This window comes from Bubalus kerabau, chromosome 4 (assembly GCF_029407905.1).
Source record: "Bubalus kerabau isolate K-KA32 ecotype Philippines breed swamp buffalo chromosome 4, PCC_UOA_SB_1v2, whole genome shotgun sequence".
In the NCBI taxonomy this organism is placed as follows: domain Eukaryota; kingdom Metazoa; phylum Chordata; class Mammalia; order Artiodactyla; family Bovidae; genus Bubalus; species Bubalus kerabau.
Window position 1 is genome coordinate 131505526 of NC_073627.1, and position 14001 is coordinate 131519526.

The 14001-nt window shown below is 36.1% G+C and overlaps 1 protein-coding gene across 6 annotated transcripts in view; it reads left to right on the forward strand.

Moving 5' to 3' along the window:
* The window catches only part of STX17 (syntaxin 17), an 86332-nt gene that overhangs the window by 23350 nt on the left and 48981 nt on the right, over positions 1 to 14001 (forward strand). The window lies entirely within an intron of this gene.

Consider the following 14001-nt stretch of genomic DNA (forward strand, 5'->3'; position numbering starts at 1 on the left):
TAAATACCCTTGTAGCTGAATCCTTTTATTGTACTTGTAACTGTTTCCTTAAAGATGCATTTTTAGCAGGAATTATTGAATCAGATGTCAGTCATATTTTTAAGGTTTTGATTAATATTACCAAAATTTTCTCCAGAAATGATATATTAACTTACACTTTTACTATGAATCCATTTTACAACATTAATATTACTCATTCCTCAAATTTTTGCTAATTAGTAGGTTAAAAAAATGCTGCTTTGCTGTTTTAATCTGGACTTTTTCTTTCATTGCTTTGAAAGGTGAAACTTTTTATATGTACCTTGGATAGTAAATTTTTTTTAATGAATTGTCTGTTCATGTCCCTTGCATATATTATGTTGTTGTCTTCTGTCAGAGTTCCTTATAATTTTAAGATAATTGATCTTCTTTTTATAAGACTGATGCAGTAATATAGTGTTGCAAATATTATTTGCCAGTTATCGGCTTTTTGATAAATGTTAATTATTTTAAATTAATTTTTGAAATTCATTTATTTACATAGTTCAAAGCCAAGTAAAAAGACATAGCACCTACCCTTCTACATCTCCAGGTCCTCCTTTTAAGAAACTACTTTTAATCCTTTTGGCCATGTTCCCTGGTATTTAGCTCTTATTCCTAAATACCATGTGTAGACTGTGATTTCTTAATCAAATTTAGACATAGTCTCTTCACTTCTTGCTATATGAGGTGCAGATCTAGCTTTCCACCCTACTCTCCTATTTCCTTCCCCCATAATTTTATTATTATAATTTTTGGTTAAATGAGTGATGAATATCTCATTGTTTTGATTATAACGACATTGTTTCTTGCTAAGCCAAATAGTGATAAACAGTACAGACTTTTGCTTTGTTTTCTTTAAAATGTCGGTTTTACTGTAATGACTTTTAGGATGTGTTTAGTGTTTATTTTTAATTGAGATATAGTTGATATGCAGTATTATATGTTATAGGTATATAACATAGTGATTCACAATTTTTAAAGGTTATATTCCATTTATAGTTATTATAAAATATTGGCTATATTCTCTGTATTGTACAAGAATATATTTATCCTTGTAGCTTATCTATTTTCTACATAATAGATTGTATCTCTTAGTTGCCTACCCCTATCTTGCCCCACCTCCTTTCCCTGTCCTTAATGGTAGTCATCAGTTTGTTTTCTATATCTGTGAGTCGGCTTAGGTCTTCTGCACATTTTTTAGTTGGGTTGTTTGGTGTTTTTGCTGTTGAGTTATATGAGTCGTTTATATATTTTGGGTATAAACCCCTTATTGGTCACATCATTAGCACAGATTTTCTCCCATCCAGTAGGTTGTCTTTTTGTTTTGCTGATGGTTTATTTTGCTGTGCAAAAGCTTTTAATTTTGATTAGGTCCCATTTGTTTATTTTTGCTTCTATTTCCTTTTCTTTATGAGACAGATCCAAAAGAAATATTGCTAAGATTTATGTCAGAGTGTTCTGCCTGTGTTTTCTTCTAGAAGCTTTATGGTTTATGGTGTTACATTTAGGTCTTTAATCCATTTTGAGTTTATTTTTGTATATGGTTTTAGATAATTTTCTAATTGCATTTTTTTACATGTAACTGTCCCGGCACTACTTACTGAAGAGACTGCTTTTTTCCATCGTATATTCTAGCCTCTTGTTGTAGATTTATTGACCATGAGTAGGTGGATTTATTTCTCAGCTCTCTATGCTGTGTCACTTATCTATGTGTCTGTTTTTGTGCCAGTACCATACTGTTTTGATTACTGTAGCTTTGTAGTGTAGTCAGAAGTCAGGGAACATGATTCCTCCAGCTCTGTTCTTTCTCAAGATTGTTTTGGCCATTCAGGATCTTTTTTGTTTCCATACAAATTTAAAAATTATTTGTTCTAGTACTGTGAAAAATGCCCTTGGCATATTGGTAGGGTTTGCATTGAATATATAGATTGCTTTGGGGAGTATGGTCATTTTAAGAATATTAACTCTTCCAATCCATGTACATGGTATAGCTTTCCATCTGTTTGTGTCATCTTCATTTCTTTCATTAGTGTTTTATAGTTTTCCAGGTACAGGTCTTTTACCTCCTTAGGTAGGTTTATTCCTAGATATTTTATTCTTTTTGTGCAGTGGTGAATGGATTATTTACTTAATTTCTCTTTCTGATAACTTGGTTGTTAGTATATAGAAATGCAACAGATTTCTGTATATTAATTTTGAATCCTGCAAATTTACCAAATTCATTGAGCTCTAGTAGTTTGCTGGTGATATGTTTAGGATTTTCTAAGTATCATGTCACCTGCAAACAGTGACAGTTTTACTTCTTTCTTTTCAGTTTGGATTCCTTTTATTTCTTTTTCTCATCTGATTGCTGTGGCTGGAACTTCCAATACTATGTTGAATAAAAGTGCTAAGAGTGGACATTCTTATCTTGTTCCTGACCTTAGAGGAAATAGTTTCTCCTTTTTATTGTTAAGTATGATGTTAACTGTCCTTTTGCTTCTTTTGGAGTTAATAATCTTTTCACTTAAAAAAATTTCCTGTTTTTTGTATATTTTTAGTTAATTTTTAAAAAATGCTCCACATCTCTGCCACAATGCTGTCAATATTTTTCATATGCTCAAATATGTCACTTCAATTCTGTATCCTAAAAACTCTGTCCTGAAACCCTTCTTCTGCCATTTCCAATCTGAACTCATTTTCTAGGTTTGTTGCACAGCTGTTGTTCTGGGACTTCCCTCAGTTGTTTCTGTGTTGGGTTCCTGTTTTTTTTCTGGATATCACGTCTTCCTCATTTTTGGCTTACTCCATTGTTCTGTTGGAATATATCTTTCAATAGCTCTCAAATAAGGGTACCTTAGAGGTAAAATTTTAATTTATTATGTGTCTGATAAATACCTTTATTCTCCCCTCACATGTGATTGCTAATTTCAGTAGGTGTAGAATTCTCTTTCAATTTTGAAGGCTTTCTAATTTAGTGTTGCTCTTAAAAAGTAAATATCATCTAGTTTCCCATTCTTTGTATAGGACCAAGTTTTTTTTCCTCTTTGGGAACCTTTGTGATCTGTTTACCCTGGTGTTCTGAAATTTGATAATATGATGTGCTTTGTATTGGACCCTTTCAATTTAAAAACTCATGATTTTAGTTCTGTGAATTTTTCTTTCCTTTTCATAAAATATATTTTAAAAAAATTATTTACTTATTTTTGGCTGCACTGGGTCTTCATTGCTGCTCTAGGACTTTCTCTACTTATGGTAAGCAGGGGCTACTCTAGTTGCACTGTGTTGGTTTCTCATTGCAGTGGCTTCTCTTGTTTTGGAGCATGGGCTTTAGGGCATGCAGGCTTCAGTTGTTGCAGCTTGTGGGCTCGAGTGCAGGTTCAGTGTTTGTGGTGCATGGGCTTAGTTGTCTCACAGCATGTGTGATCTTCCTGGATCAGGGATTAAACCTGTGTTCCCTGCATTGGCAGATGGGTTCTTAACCACTGGACCACCAAGGAAGCCCCTGGGAATTTTTCTTACTTATTGATTATTTATTCCTCTGTGTTTTCTTTTGTCCTCTCTTTTTAAAATATCCTTTTACCGCAAGGGTCAGCAAACTATAGCTCACAGGCCAAATCTTGCCTGCTGTGGGTCCCATTTGTTTATGTACTATCTTGGGCTGCTTTCATACTACAACAGCAGAATTGAATGGTTGCATCAAGAGACCACAGAGAAGGCAATGGCACCCCACTCCAGCACTCTTGCCTGGAAAATCCCTTGGATGGAGGAGCCTGGTGGGCTGCAGTCCATGGGGTCGCTAAGAGTTGGACACGACTGAGCGACTTCACTTTCACTCATTGGAGAAGGAAATGGCAACCCACTCCAGTGTTCTTGCCTGGAGAATCCCAGGGATGGGGGAGCCTCGTGGGCTGCCGTCTATGGGGTCACATAGAGTCTGATACGACTGAAGCAACTTAGCGTCAAGACACCACATGGCTGGCAAAGCCTAAACTATTTACTGTCCAATCCTTTGCAGAAAAAGTTTGCTGATCTCTATTCAGTTGAATGGAAGAGTCTTGGATTGCTTTTCTGAGAGATTTCCTCAGCTTTATTTTCAATTCTTTCTACTGAATTCTTTGTTTCTACTATTATGACATTTATTTCCCAAGAACTTTTTCTTATTATTTTTTATAGCGTTTTACCTTTGGACATAACAATTCTTTCTGCTTTTCTGAGACACTAAAGAGCTGATTGTTTGTCTCCTGGTGGACTTCACTTAAATATTCTTTGATAGGCTGGCATTTTCCTTGGAGCAACCTCCAAGTATCAGTGTCTGGAGGTTGTTGTGGTTTAGTTTTCTGAAGAAGAATCCTTGTTTTCCTCCTAGGGTAAGTAGGCACTTATTTCCTAATTACAGAAGCAGCATAGGTGAATTCTTCTGTACTTCCATTGTTCAGTCATGTGAGCCCTGCCCCCTCTCTATTTTAGCCCTGTGCCAAATGTTTCTGAATTTGAAGTCTCACCAAAAAAGGCATCTTTAGTCCTCTTACATTTCAAAAAAGGTTACTATGGCTGCAGTATAGTCAGTAGATTGGGATAGAATATAATCAGTGCCAGAGATTATTTAGGAGTGGTTACAGAAATGGTGAAGGTATAGAAAAAAAGATTAATTTGAGACTTAAGTGGAAATTTGACTTCTGTTTCATATATATGTATTTTATCAGTATTTCTTGCTGCCTAGATTATAGCCCTAATATCAGTGACTGTGTCTCCACTAATTGTGTATCTCAGAGTGCCAGCTGCTCAGCAAGATTCAGAGTTTATGGAATGGTACTGTGCATGTTAATGTCAATGAGATTATTATGACTTTTGTTTCTTACCATCTTCACTGTTTAACATGTTATTAAAAATCACTTATGACTTTCTTGAGACAGTGGTAGGGTCAAAGTGTTTGTTTACTGCTTTTTTAAAGTATATATATATATATTTACATTATTGATCTCCATCTGGCATAGAAGTTTTATGTGTACCATTAAAATAATGAGATTTAAACTGTTTTTAGATGTAGGTATTGGCTTAGTTTTATTCATATATGCCTTGAATTTTTTGTATAAGCTTGTTCTTTGCTAGTTTGTGTAAAACATTTTTAGATAAACAATTTCATGAACAGTTACTATGAATTTTCAAGATTTATCATTGTTAGATTTGTACAGTAAGAACTATCTTTTTACTTTTGTTACAATGTCTTTGTTGAAAAGGAGCTCTTAATTTAAATGTGTCAGTCTTTATTTATCAATCTTTTCTCTTGTGGTTCATGCTTTTGCTGTCTTGTTCAGGGAATGTTCTGTGTCCTAAGATCAAGAAGATATTTCCCTATATTTTCTATTGAATATTTTAAATATTTTCTTTTAACATTTAAGTTGTTAATGCACCTGGTATGAGGTAGATATAAGTAAAATATTATCCCATTTGGAAAACCAGTTGTCTTTCATTATTAACAGATTTCTGCAGTGTTGCTTACATACTGCAGTTCCGTATATGCATGAGTCTGTCTCTGGTCTTCTCTTCTATTTGTCTATTTCTCCATCAAGGTCCACACTATGTTAAGACAGCCTTGTTATATCAAATCTAGTAGGACAATACGGTTACCTTATTTTTCCTTCCCAGGAGTGTTTTGGCTATACTTGGCCATTTGGTAATTCATATAAAATTTGCAATCTGCTTTTCAAAGTTTATACACAATCTTGTTGGAAATATGGGAATCACATTAGATTTGTTCATCTATTTAGAGAAAATTGACATATTTACAATGTCCAGTTTTCCTACCTATAAATATATGATATTCTTGTACTTGTTTACAATTTCTTTATTATATATGTATCTTTATAGTTTTATGCATAAGATTGTTGTAGATTGTACAGTCTATCAAGATATCTATGAAGGTTTTTATCATCCTACATGGTCTTCTACAGTATGACCTTGTTACTCCCCACCAACAGGTGGAGTCTCATTCCCCTCCCTTTGAATCTGACCTGAGGCAGAAGTAATGCCACTAGACTTCTGAGGCTAGATTAGAAAAAGCCAAATAGCTCCCAGTGGTTCTCTGAGGATGCTTGCACTGGAGGAAATTAGCCATATGTGAAACATCCAAATATCTGAAGACCTCCATGCAGGAGATATCCACAGCCACAACTGAGCTCTTAGGAATTTGCAGCCTCAAGTGCTAGCCACATGAGTGAGCCATCTTGGACATCAGTGCAGTTGAGCCTTCAAATGAATACAACTTCAGCCAATGCCTGACTCAATTAGATGAGTGACCCCAGGGAAGAACTCTTCAGCTGATTTCTTCAATGTCTGGTCTGCAAAATCATTAGCAAAATTAAATGGTGGTTTTAGGAGGAATTTGTTATGCAGCAACAGATGACTGGAATACAGGACTTACACTTAATTTTGTCTATTTCAATCTACTTCATTAATTTGTTCTTAAATTGTTTTAGGGTGTGTCTTTGTGTTTGAGGGAGGTGTGAAACATTGTCCTTCTTTTAAATTATGTTTTCTAACTTTTTGTGGTATATATAGAAATATAGTTAATTTTCATATATAGATCTTATGTCCAATTATATTAAATAATAATTTAAAGCTTTAGGAAAAGAAGTATCATAAGTCAATATGTGACTAATTGTCAAATATATTCTGGAGACCAGTAAGCGATAGAATGCCAGCTATTTGGATGCTGGATAAGGGCAGTATTATTCTCATTTTTCGTATTAAAGAAGGCTGAAGAATAGAGAAACTGGTGTTTGTCTAAAGCATAAGACTGTCATAAGTTGAAGGACGGGGTCCAGTCTGGAATTATTTTTAATATTAACTCAGGTGGATAGACTAATCCAGGAATATTCTCAGGAATACTGCACTTAATACATAGATAGTAGGTCTTTATTATATATTTGTTGAGTAAATGAATGGAGGCCCTTTTCTCCTTTGGTTTTTATTCCTTTTGGTGGTTCATGTAATATATTTTAAGCTATATGTAATCTTTTTGGTGCCTTTTGATACTGAAATACGTGTGAAGTCATTAACTACTATTAATAGCTTAATGTAATAGTTAGGTAATACAAGCAAGGGATAGTCCAGATTTATTTTAATTAAATAGTTATGGCTCTGGGGTCCTTAATAATAAATTGTATGACATCTAGAATGTGTTTACTCTAAGTTGTTTAAATGTTTCCCAATGGACTTGTGCTTTGTGTTTGTAAAGAAATCAGATTAATTATTATGATACCAAATGTTTTCTGCTGTGTACAATTTGCTCTCAAAATTACATGTTGTAAAAACACATTAGAAATCCTTAAATCAATATTTAACAAAGGCAAATATATGCATAGCCTCTCTTGTTTTAATCATTAAATACATAATTAGCCATTTTTCAGAATTTTAATTAACTCAGAATAATTACTTTTTACAATTATCAGTATAGATAAGTATACATTTAAATATATCTTTTAATCTATAGACAGAAATTTCAGGGTATTTCTGGGAGAAGGGAAAAAGCCATAACTAGTTACTAAATTTAGATGCAGAACTAGAGAGAGAGAGATGTCACCTTTACTTTACTGAAAATTTGGCCATAGTTTGTAGTTTACTACTACTTGCTTACTGCAAAATGTTTTAATTACTGAGTTGGTATACTTTTTAAAAAAACTTATTTCTTTGATTATAGTACCATTTATCAAACTTGATAGTTTTGCATATTTTCAGAACTTGGCATACTATTATTTATTATATTTTCAGGAGATTATTGGGAGAACCTGATTATTAGGAGAACAGAAACACTTGAACATTTACTATGTCCTAGATACTATTCCAGGGCTTCTCTGGTGGCTCAGTGGTAAAGAATCCACCTGTAATGCAGGAGACTCGGGTTCGATCCCTAGGTTGGAAAGATCCCTTGGAGAAGGAAATGGCAACTCACTCCAGTATTCTTGCCTGGGAAATCCCATGGACAGAGGAGCCTAGCGGGCTACAGTCCATGAGGTTACAAGACATGACTTAGCCACTAAACCACTACCACAGATACTGTTCAAGTCACTGGAGATACAGCTGTGAGCAAAACAGAAGAAAATTCTTTCTCATTGAACTTATATGTTGGGGGTAGAAATGAAGAAAACAGACATATTTTTAAAATAAATATTTAGATGATTATAAGTACCTTGAAGTAAAAGCAAAAGCTGGTTAAAAGGAACAAAGAATTGCTGGAGATGATGAGTGTTCTTTTGTATAAAGAATGGTTGTGGAAGGTTTCTAATGAAATTTGAGCTGAGACCTGAAGGAAGTAAAGACATAAGGGAAACCCAATGTGAAGACTCTGAGGTGAGAGAATGTGTGGCATATTCAGGGAGTAATAAGGAGGTTAGTGTGGTTGATGTGAGCCCAAGAGATGAGGTCAGAGAGATCAGCTGTCTCTAATTAGGGAAGGCCCTGCAGGATGTGGTAACTTAAAGTTCTAAGCATATGATAACGTGATATGATTTAAAAGATCACCTTGACTATTATGAGCAGGATAGATTCTGTGGGAGCAAGGATTGAAACAAGAATGCCAGATAGGTGGCTAATAAAATAATAGGGTACTATGGGTCTGCTTTTTAGAAAAATGCAGAAACACTCATGTACAGACAATTTGTGTAGAATGTCAGAGGCCTGGTATGTTAATTTTTATATACTTTCTGTAGCCCTGGGAAATGGTTCTGGGCTTAAAAGCTTGACAGAGGAATAAGGAACTATCCTGACAACAAATTTAACATTGAAATACCATTTTGAGAAGTTACACACACTTCAAATATACAAAAATGTAGGAAAGGAAATAACGAAAATATAACATTTATGTACTCATCACTTAACTTTGTCAACTCTTAACATTTTGCCCCAATTTCTTCCCATTTTTTTTGAAAGAAAAATTTAGAAGTACCACTGAAGTCAGTTGTGTACCCTTCCTTGATTCCATTTACTTTGTTCCTGTCTGCATCTGAAGGAAATCTTTTCCCTTGTTTTATGTATTTGCCATTTTTCTGCATATAACTGTATATAAATACCTGGAGAAGGAAATGGCAACCCACTCCAGTATTCTTGCCTGGAAAAATCCAATGGACAGAGGAGCCTGGGGGGCTGCAGTCCATGGGGCTGCAGAGAGTTGGACACAACTGAGCACTTGTCAGCAGCATATATAAATAATATATGATATTGTTTTGCATCTTTGTTTCTGCTTTTTTTCCAAATAGCTTTCTTGAGGTATAATTGACATTTGATAAAGTATACAATTTGATAAGTTTTGATATATATACACACCATGAGACCGTCACCACAATCAAGATACTGTGAACCCTTCACCAGAATCCAGATAACGAAAATATATCCATTGCTCCCAAAAGTTTCCTTATACCCCCCTGGTAACCCTCCTTCTGACTTCCTCCTCCTCCATCCTCCCACATGCACATACACTCCTACTACCTGAGCAACCACTGACCTGCTTTCTGTCACGATGCATTAGTTTGAATTTTCTAGAATGTTCTATAAATAGAAGCATATAGTATATACTTTTTTGTCTGGTTTCTTTCACTTTCACTTTGCATGTATATTTTGAAGTTCATCCATTTTGTATTGTGTATCAATACTTCACTACTTTTGTTTTTATTTTCAATTATATATCTTTACTAACAAAAGATAAATAAAATACAAAATAGACACTACTATCAGATTTTATGTTGAACCAGCCTATATTAAGGTAGGAATATGAAAACATAAAATTTGACATTCTTAAAGTAGGTAAGAATTAGATCTGTTTGTATCACTGTTTTAATTTCATACTGGTCTGAATTTAGATTCAATGTATATCCACAGTACTTGACAGTTTGATACAGTTACTTTGCCATCAGCAGTATTTTTGAGATATTAATTTAATGCAATATTCTAGTGGGTTTTGGTAGTTTGGAAAAGCCAGTGAACTGTTCAAAGTCAATGTACTTGTGTCAGGGGTTTTAAACAGCCTGTTTTCACTGATCCCATTCTGTCAGTATTATCTTCACATGTTATTAGAAGAAGCTAAAAAATCATGTCATTCTCAGTTACTAATAGCCCTACAGGCTATACTTGTAATATTTTGAAGAAACCTTCAACTTCAGGTTTCACTTTTAGCAAATTTTACGAAGAGACACCTGCTGGCTATAAAGATTAGGTACAACAGATACTCTACAATCTTTAAAAAATCTAATATTCATGATTGTTATATAAAGGCAGTCACAATTAAAATAGCAATTAGTATCACAAACCATATCCTCTGTGATAAAGGAGAGGGTTTCGGTGTCTAAATACCCCTGTCCAGAATTGTGAAAGACCTAGGACTGATCAGTGACTCAAGGGTGAAAAACATTTTTTTTTCCCCATCCAAAGGCTAACACATTTAGTTCTGAGTATAAGATACAAGGAAATGTTTTGAAAATCAAAATTTTATAACCAAGTGGAAAAACAGAATTGTTACTACACAGATTGACATCAGGGATAAAGTTATTCACATGTTCTACAGATTTCCTTCCAGTAACCCAAAGCTCAAGATAGGTTATCAGCTTCAGATCAGAAAAATCGGAGAAGGCAAAAAGAAATGATTATCAAATAACTACAGTTATAGTTACTACTAATTAAAAAAAATGAAGTCCTTGTTTCAAGAAAGAGTAACTAATTGCCTTCACAATGAGTCCTAACACTACATAAAGGGCCATAAAAACTGAGGAAATAAAGTTTGAAACAATAAATAAATGTTGAGAAGATATTCGTGATAGGTGGAGAACTAAGACCTTTTGCCACATCACTAATATAAAATTTCAAATAAAATCTTAACCTGCACTTAATGTACCACTTTATTTCTTCTTCTTTTTTCTTCACTGTGTAAAGGAAAGAATTTACTATGAGACTTCTGGATGCTTTATTAAGGTCAGGCAGTTTCCTTGCTTCCTGACTTTAACGAGAATAGATATGGATTTTTCCATTGATAATCAACAGCAAGAATCTAAAAGAATGTATCAGCAGAGTCTGTCTTGGGTCACCATCAGTGACGAGTTACTACTGTCCAAGGAAGGAGGCCATGGGGTCATCTGGCCTCTGACGTTTCATTCTGTAGGCCTCCATTTTCCTCTTCAGTGGGTTCCTGAGTTTCATATATGCTGTTGTAAGGTCGCTTCCTCTCATCGATCTGCATGATCTCCTTGACGTGAAGAAGATGGGCCTTCTCTGCATTCAGTGCCTTTTTCTTCTTCCTTTTCTCCTCTTTTAGTTTTTCCTGATGCATCTCCATGAGGGTTTGAGGTTTTTTTCACAGATTCTTCTCCAGTTGCATCATTTATAATACATTACTCTGAATTAGCAATCTCATTCCCAGCTTCTGCAGTACAATAGGAATACTTGAAAAAAGAATGACAGCATTTGTATCCCCATTGGCCTTCTTTCCAGTAAGATCCCCAGATATGTGTATGATTGTTGATCTTCACATCTTCCTCGTACTTGGAGCAGGTGACAGCTCACTCCTGTCCTTTGATGACTGTCCAGTGCCTTGAGTGGAGAAGGCGATGGCACCCCGCTCCAGTACTCTTGCCTGGAGAATCCCATGGACGGAGGAGCCTGGAAGGCTGCAGTCCATGGGGTTGTGAAGAGTTGACACAACTGAGTGACTTCACTTTCCCTTTTCACTTTCATGCATTGGAGAAGGAAATGGCAACCCACTCCAGTGTTCTTGCCTGGAGAATGCCAGGGACGAGGGAGCCTGGTGGGCTGCTGTCTATGGGGTTGCACAGAGTCAGACACAACTGAAGTGACTTAGCAGCAGCAGCAGCAGCAGCAGCAGCAGCAGCAGTGTCTTGAGTATTCCACATAGTCTTCAGTCTGAGCTAAAAGCAATTTGGCTGGAGGAGCATCCAAGTGTTCTTGACTGCCATACTTTTCCAGGATGCTTTCTTTCTGCTGTTCTTTGAAGTCTTCTTTCTTGACTTTGAAGGACTCATACAAGAACTCTAGTTTTGTAGGCTCTGCTTGTAGATGCACTTCACACCCTTGTCATAGGCTTCCCAAGCAAACAGTTGGGTCTGAGCCATTGAAATGGTATCACCTGTGTATCTAATGAAGTTATCCCCTGCATAGCTGACTTCATCTGGATTCTTTCCTGAATTCACAAAGGGATTTTCTCTCATTGCTCCAGTTTTGGGATCATAGTAGAATTTGGATCTAAATTCCACAAATATTTTGCAATACATTCTCGAATCCTGAGATTCTGACAGTAATTCATCTCTTAAAGTCAAAATTCTGTCCAGGCATGTCAGTATCATCTGCATATTTATCTTCATCCTCATCTTCACTGTTACGATCTTTTTCCATCTGAGAATTCATTTCTTCTTCTCCCCACTGATGTTTTAGAGAATTAGCCTGTTCCACTAATTTTCCTGAGGCTAATTCTTCTTGGCGATTTTGGGCATTCAGCATTCACTTTGCTAGGTCAACTTTGTCATCAGTTGAGTTCAGTTTAGTCACTCAGTCGTGTCCAACTCTTTGTAACCTCATGAACTGCAGTACGCCAGGCCTCCTTGTCCATCACCAACTCCCAGAGTCTACCCAAACCCATGTCCATTGAGTCAGTGATGCCATCCAGCCATCTCATCCTCTGTCGTCCCCTTCTCCTCCTGCCCCCAATCCCTCCCAGCATCAGGGTCTTTTCCAATGAGTCAACTCTTCACATGAGGTGGCCAAAGTATTGGAGTTTCAGCTTCAGCATCAGTCCTTCCAATGAACACCCAGGACTCATCTCCTTTAGAATAGACTGGTTGGATGTCCTTGCAGTCCAAGGGACTCGCAAGAGTCTTCTCCAACACCACAGTTCAAAAGCATCAATTCTTCAGCGCTCAGCTTTCTTTATAGTCCAACTCTCACATCCATACATGACTACTGGAAAAACCATAGCCTTGACTAGTCGGACCTTTGTTGGCAAAGTTAATGTCTCTGCTTTTGAATATGCTGTCTAGGTTGGTCATAACTTTCCTTCCAAGGAGTAAGCGTCTTTTAATTTCATGGCTGCAGTCACCATCTGCAGTGATTTTGGAGCCCCCCAAAATAAACTCTTCTACAATTTTCATATGTTCTTCTGGATTGTAGCCATTCCACTGATCCCTCTTCCCATCGTAGTCAAACATCAGCTGAGGCTGGACATGTTCATCTGGAGCTATATTAGTGTCCATAAATTTTGCTCCAACTCACCTCGGTCTCTCAAAACAGTCTTTCTTTTTGTGTGTCATGGCTCTACAGTTTTCACATGTTCCTTTTTGATATTTAGTAGTTATGGAATTCTCTTTTACACCCTTCTTGTACCATTCTCCAGATGGGCCTATACTGCTTTTGTTTCTCTGGCTGTGGTCTCTGGTGCTTTAAAGTAGGCATTTTTGATGGATCAACATACCATGGCACTGAAGAAATATACTGAGGAATATGAGGATTGATGTCTTTTCCTTCTTCATCAACTTCTGCAGGGGCATTGCCCAATTTTCGCTGTTCTTCTAGATCCTCCTTCTTTCTCCAGTCCTCTCTAGTTCTTTGGTTTCTCCAAACTCATTTCTTTGGGTCCCGACAAGGGGGCCAGATTGGCTGCATCCACAGTTGCAGCTGACGTGGTTATCTGGCCTCCTGGTCCCAATGCTGCTGACCCTAGGACAGTTCGACACAAATAAACTTCACCACTTTTGATTGTTGAGTAGATACTATATTGTATGAATCTACCACAGTCTGTTTATCTATTCATCTGTTGATGGACATTTTGGTATTTCTAGTTTTTGGCTACTACAAGTAAGTCTGCTATGAATGTTTGAATATAAGACTTTGTATGTACAAAGAATTTTATTTCTCTTGGATAAATACTTATGAATAGAATGACTGGGTCATATTCTTTACCTTTTTAAGAACCGCCAAACTGTTTTCCAAAATAATTGTAGCACT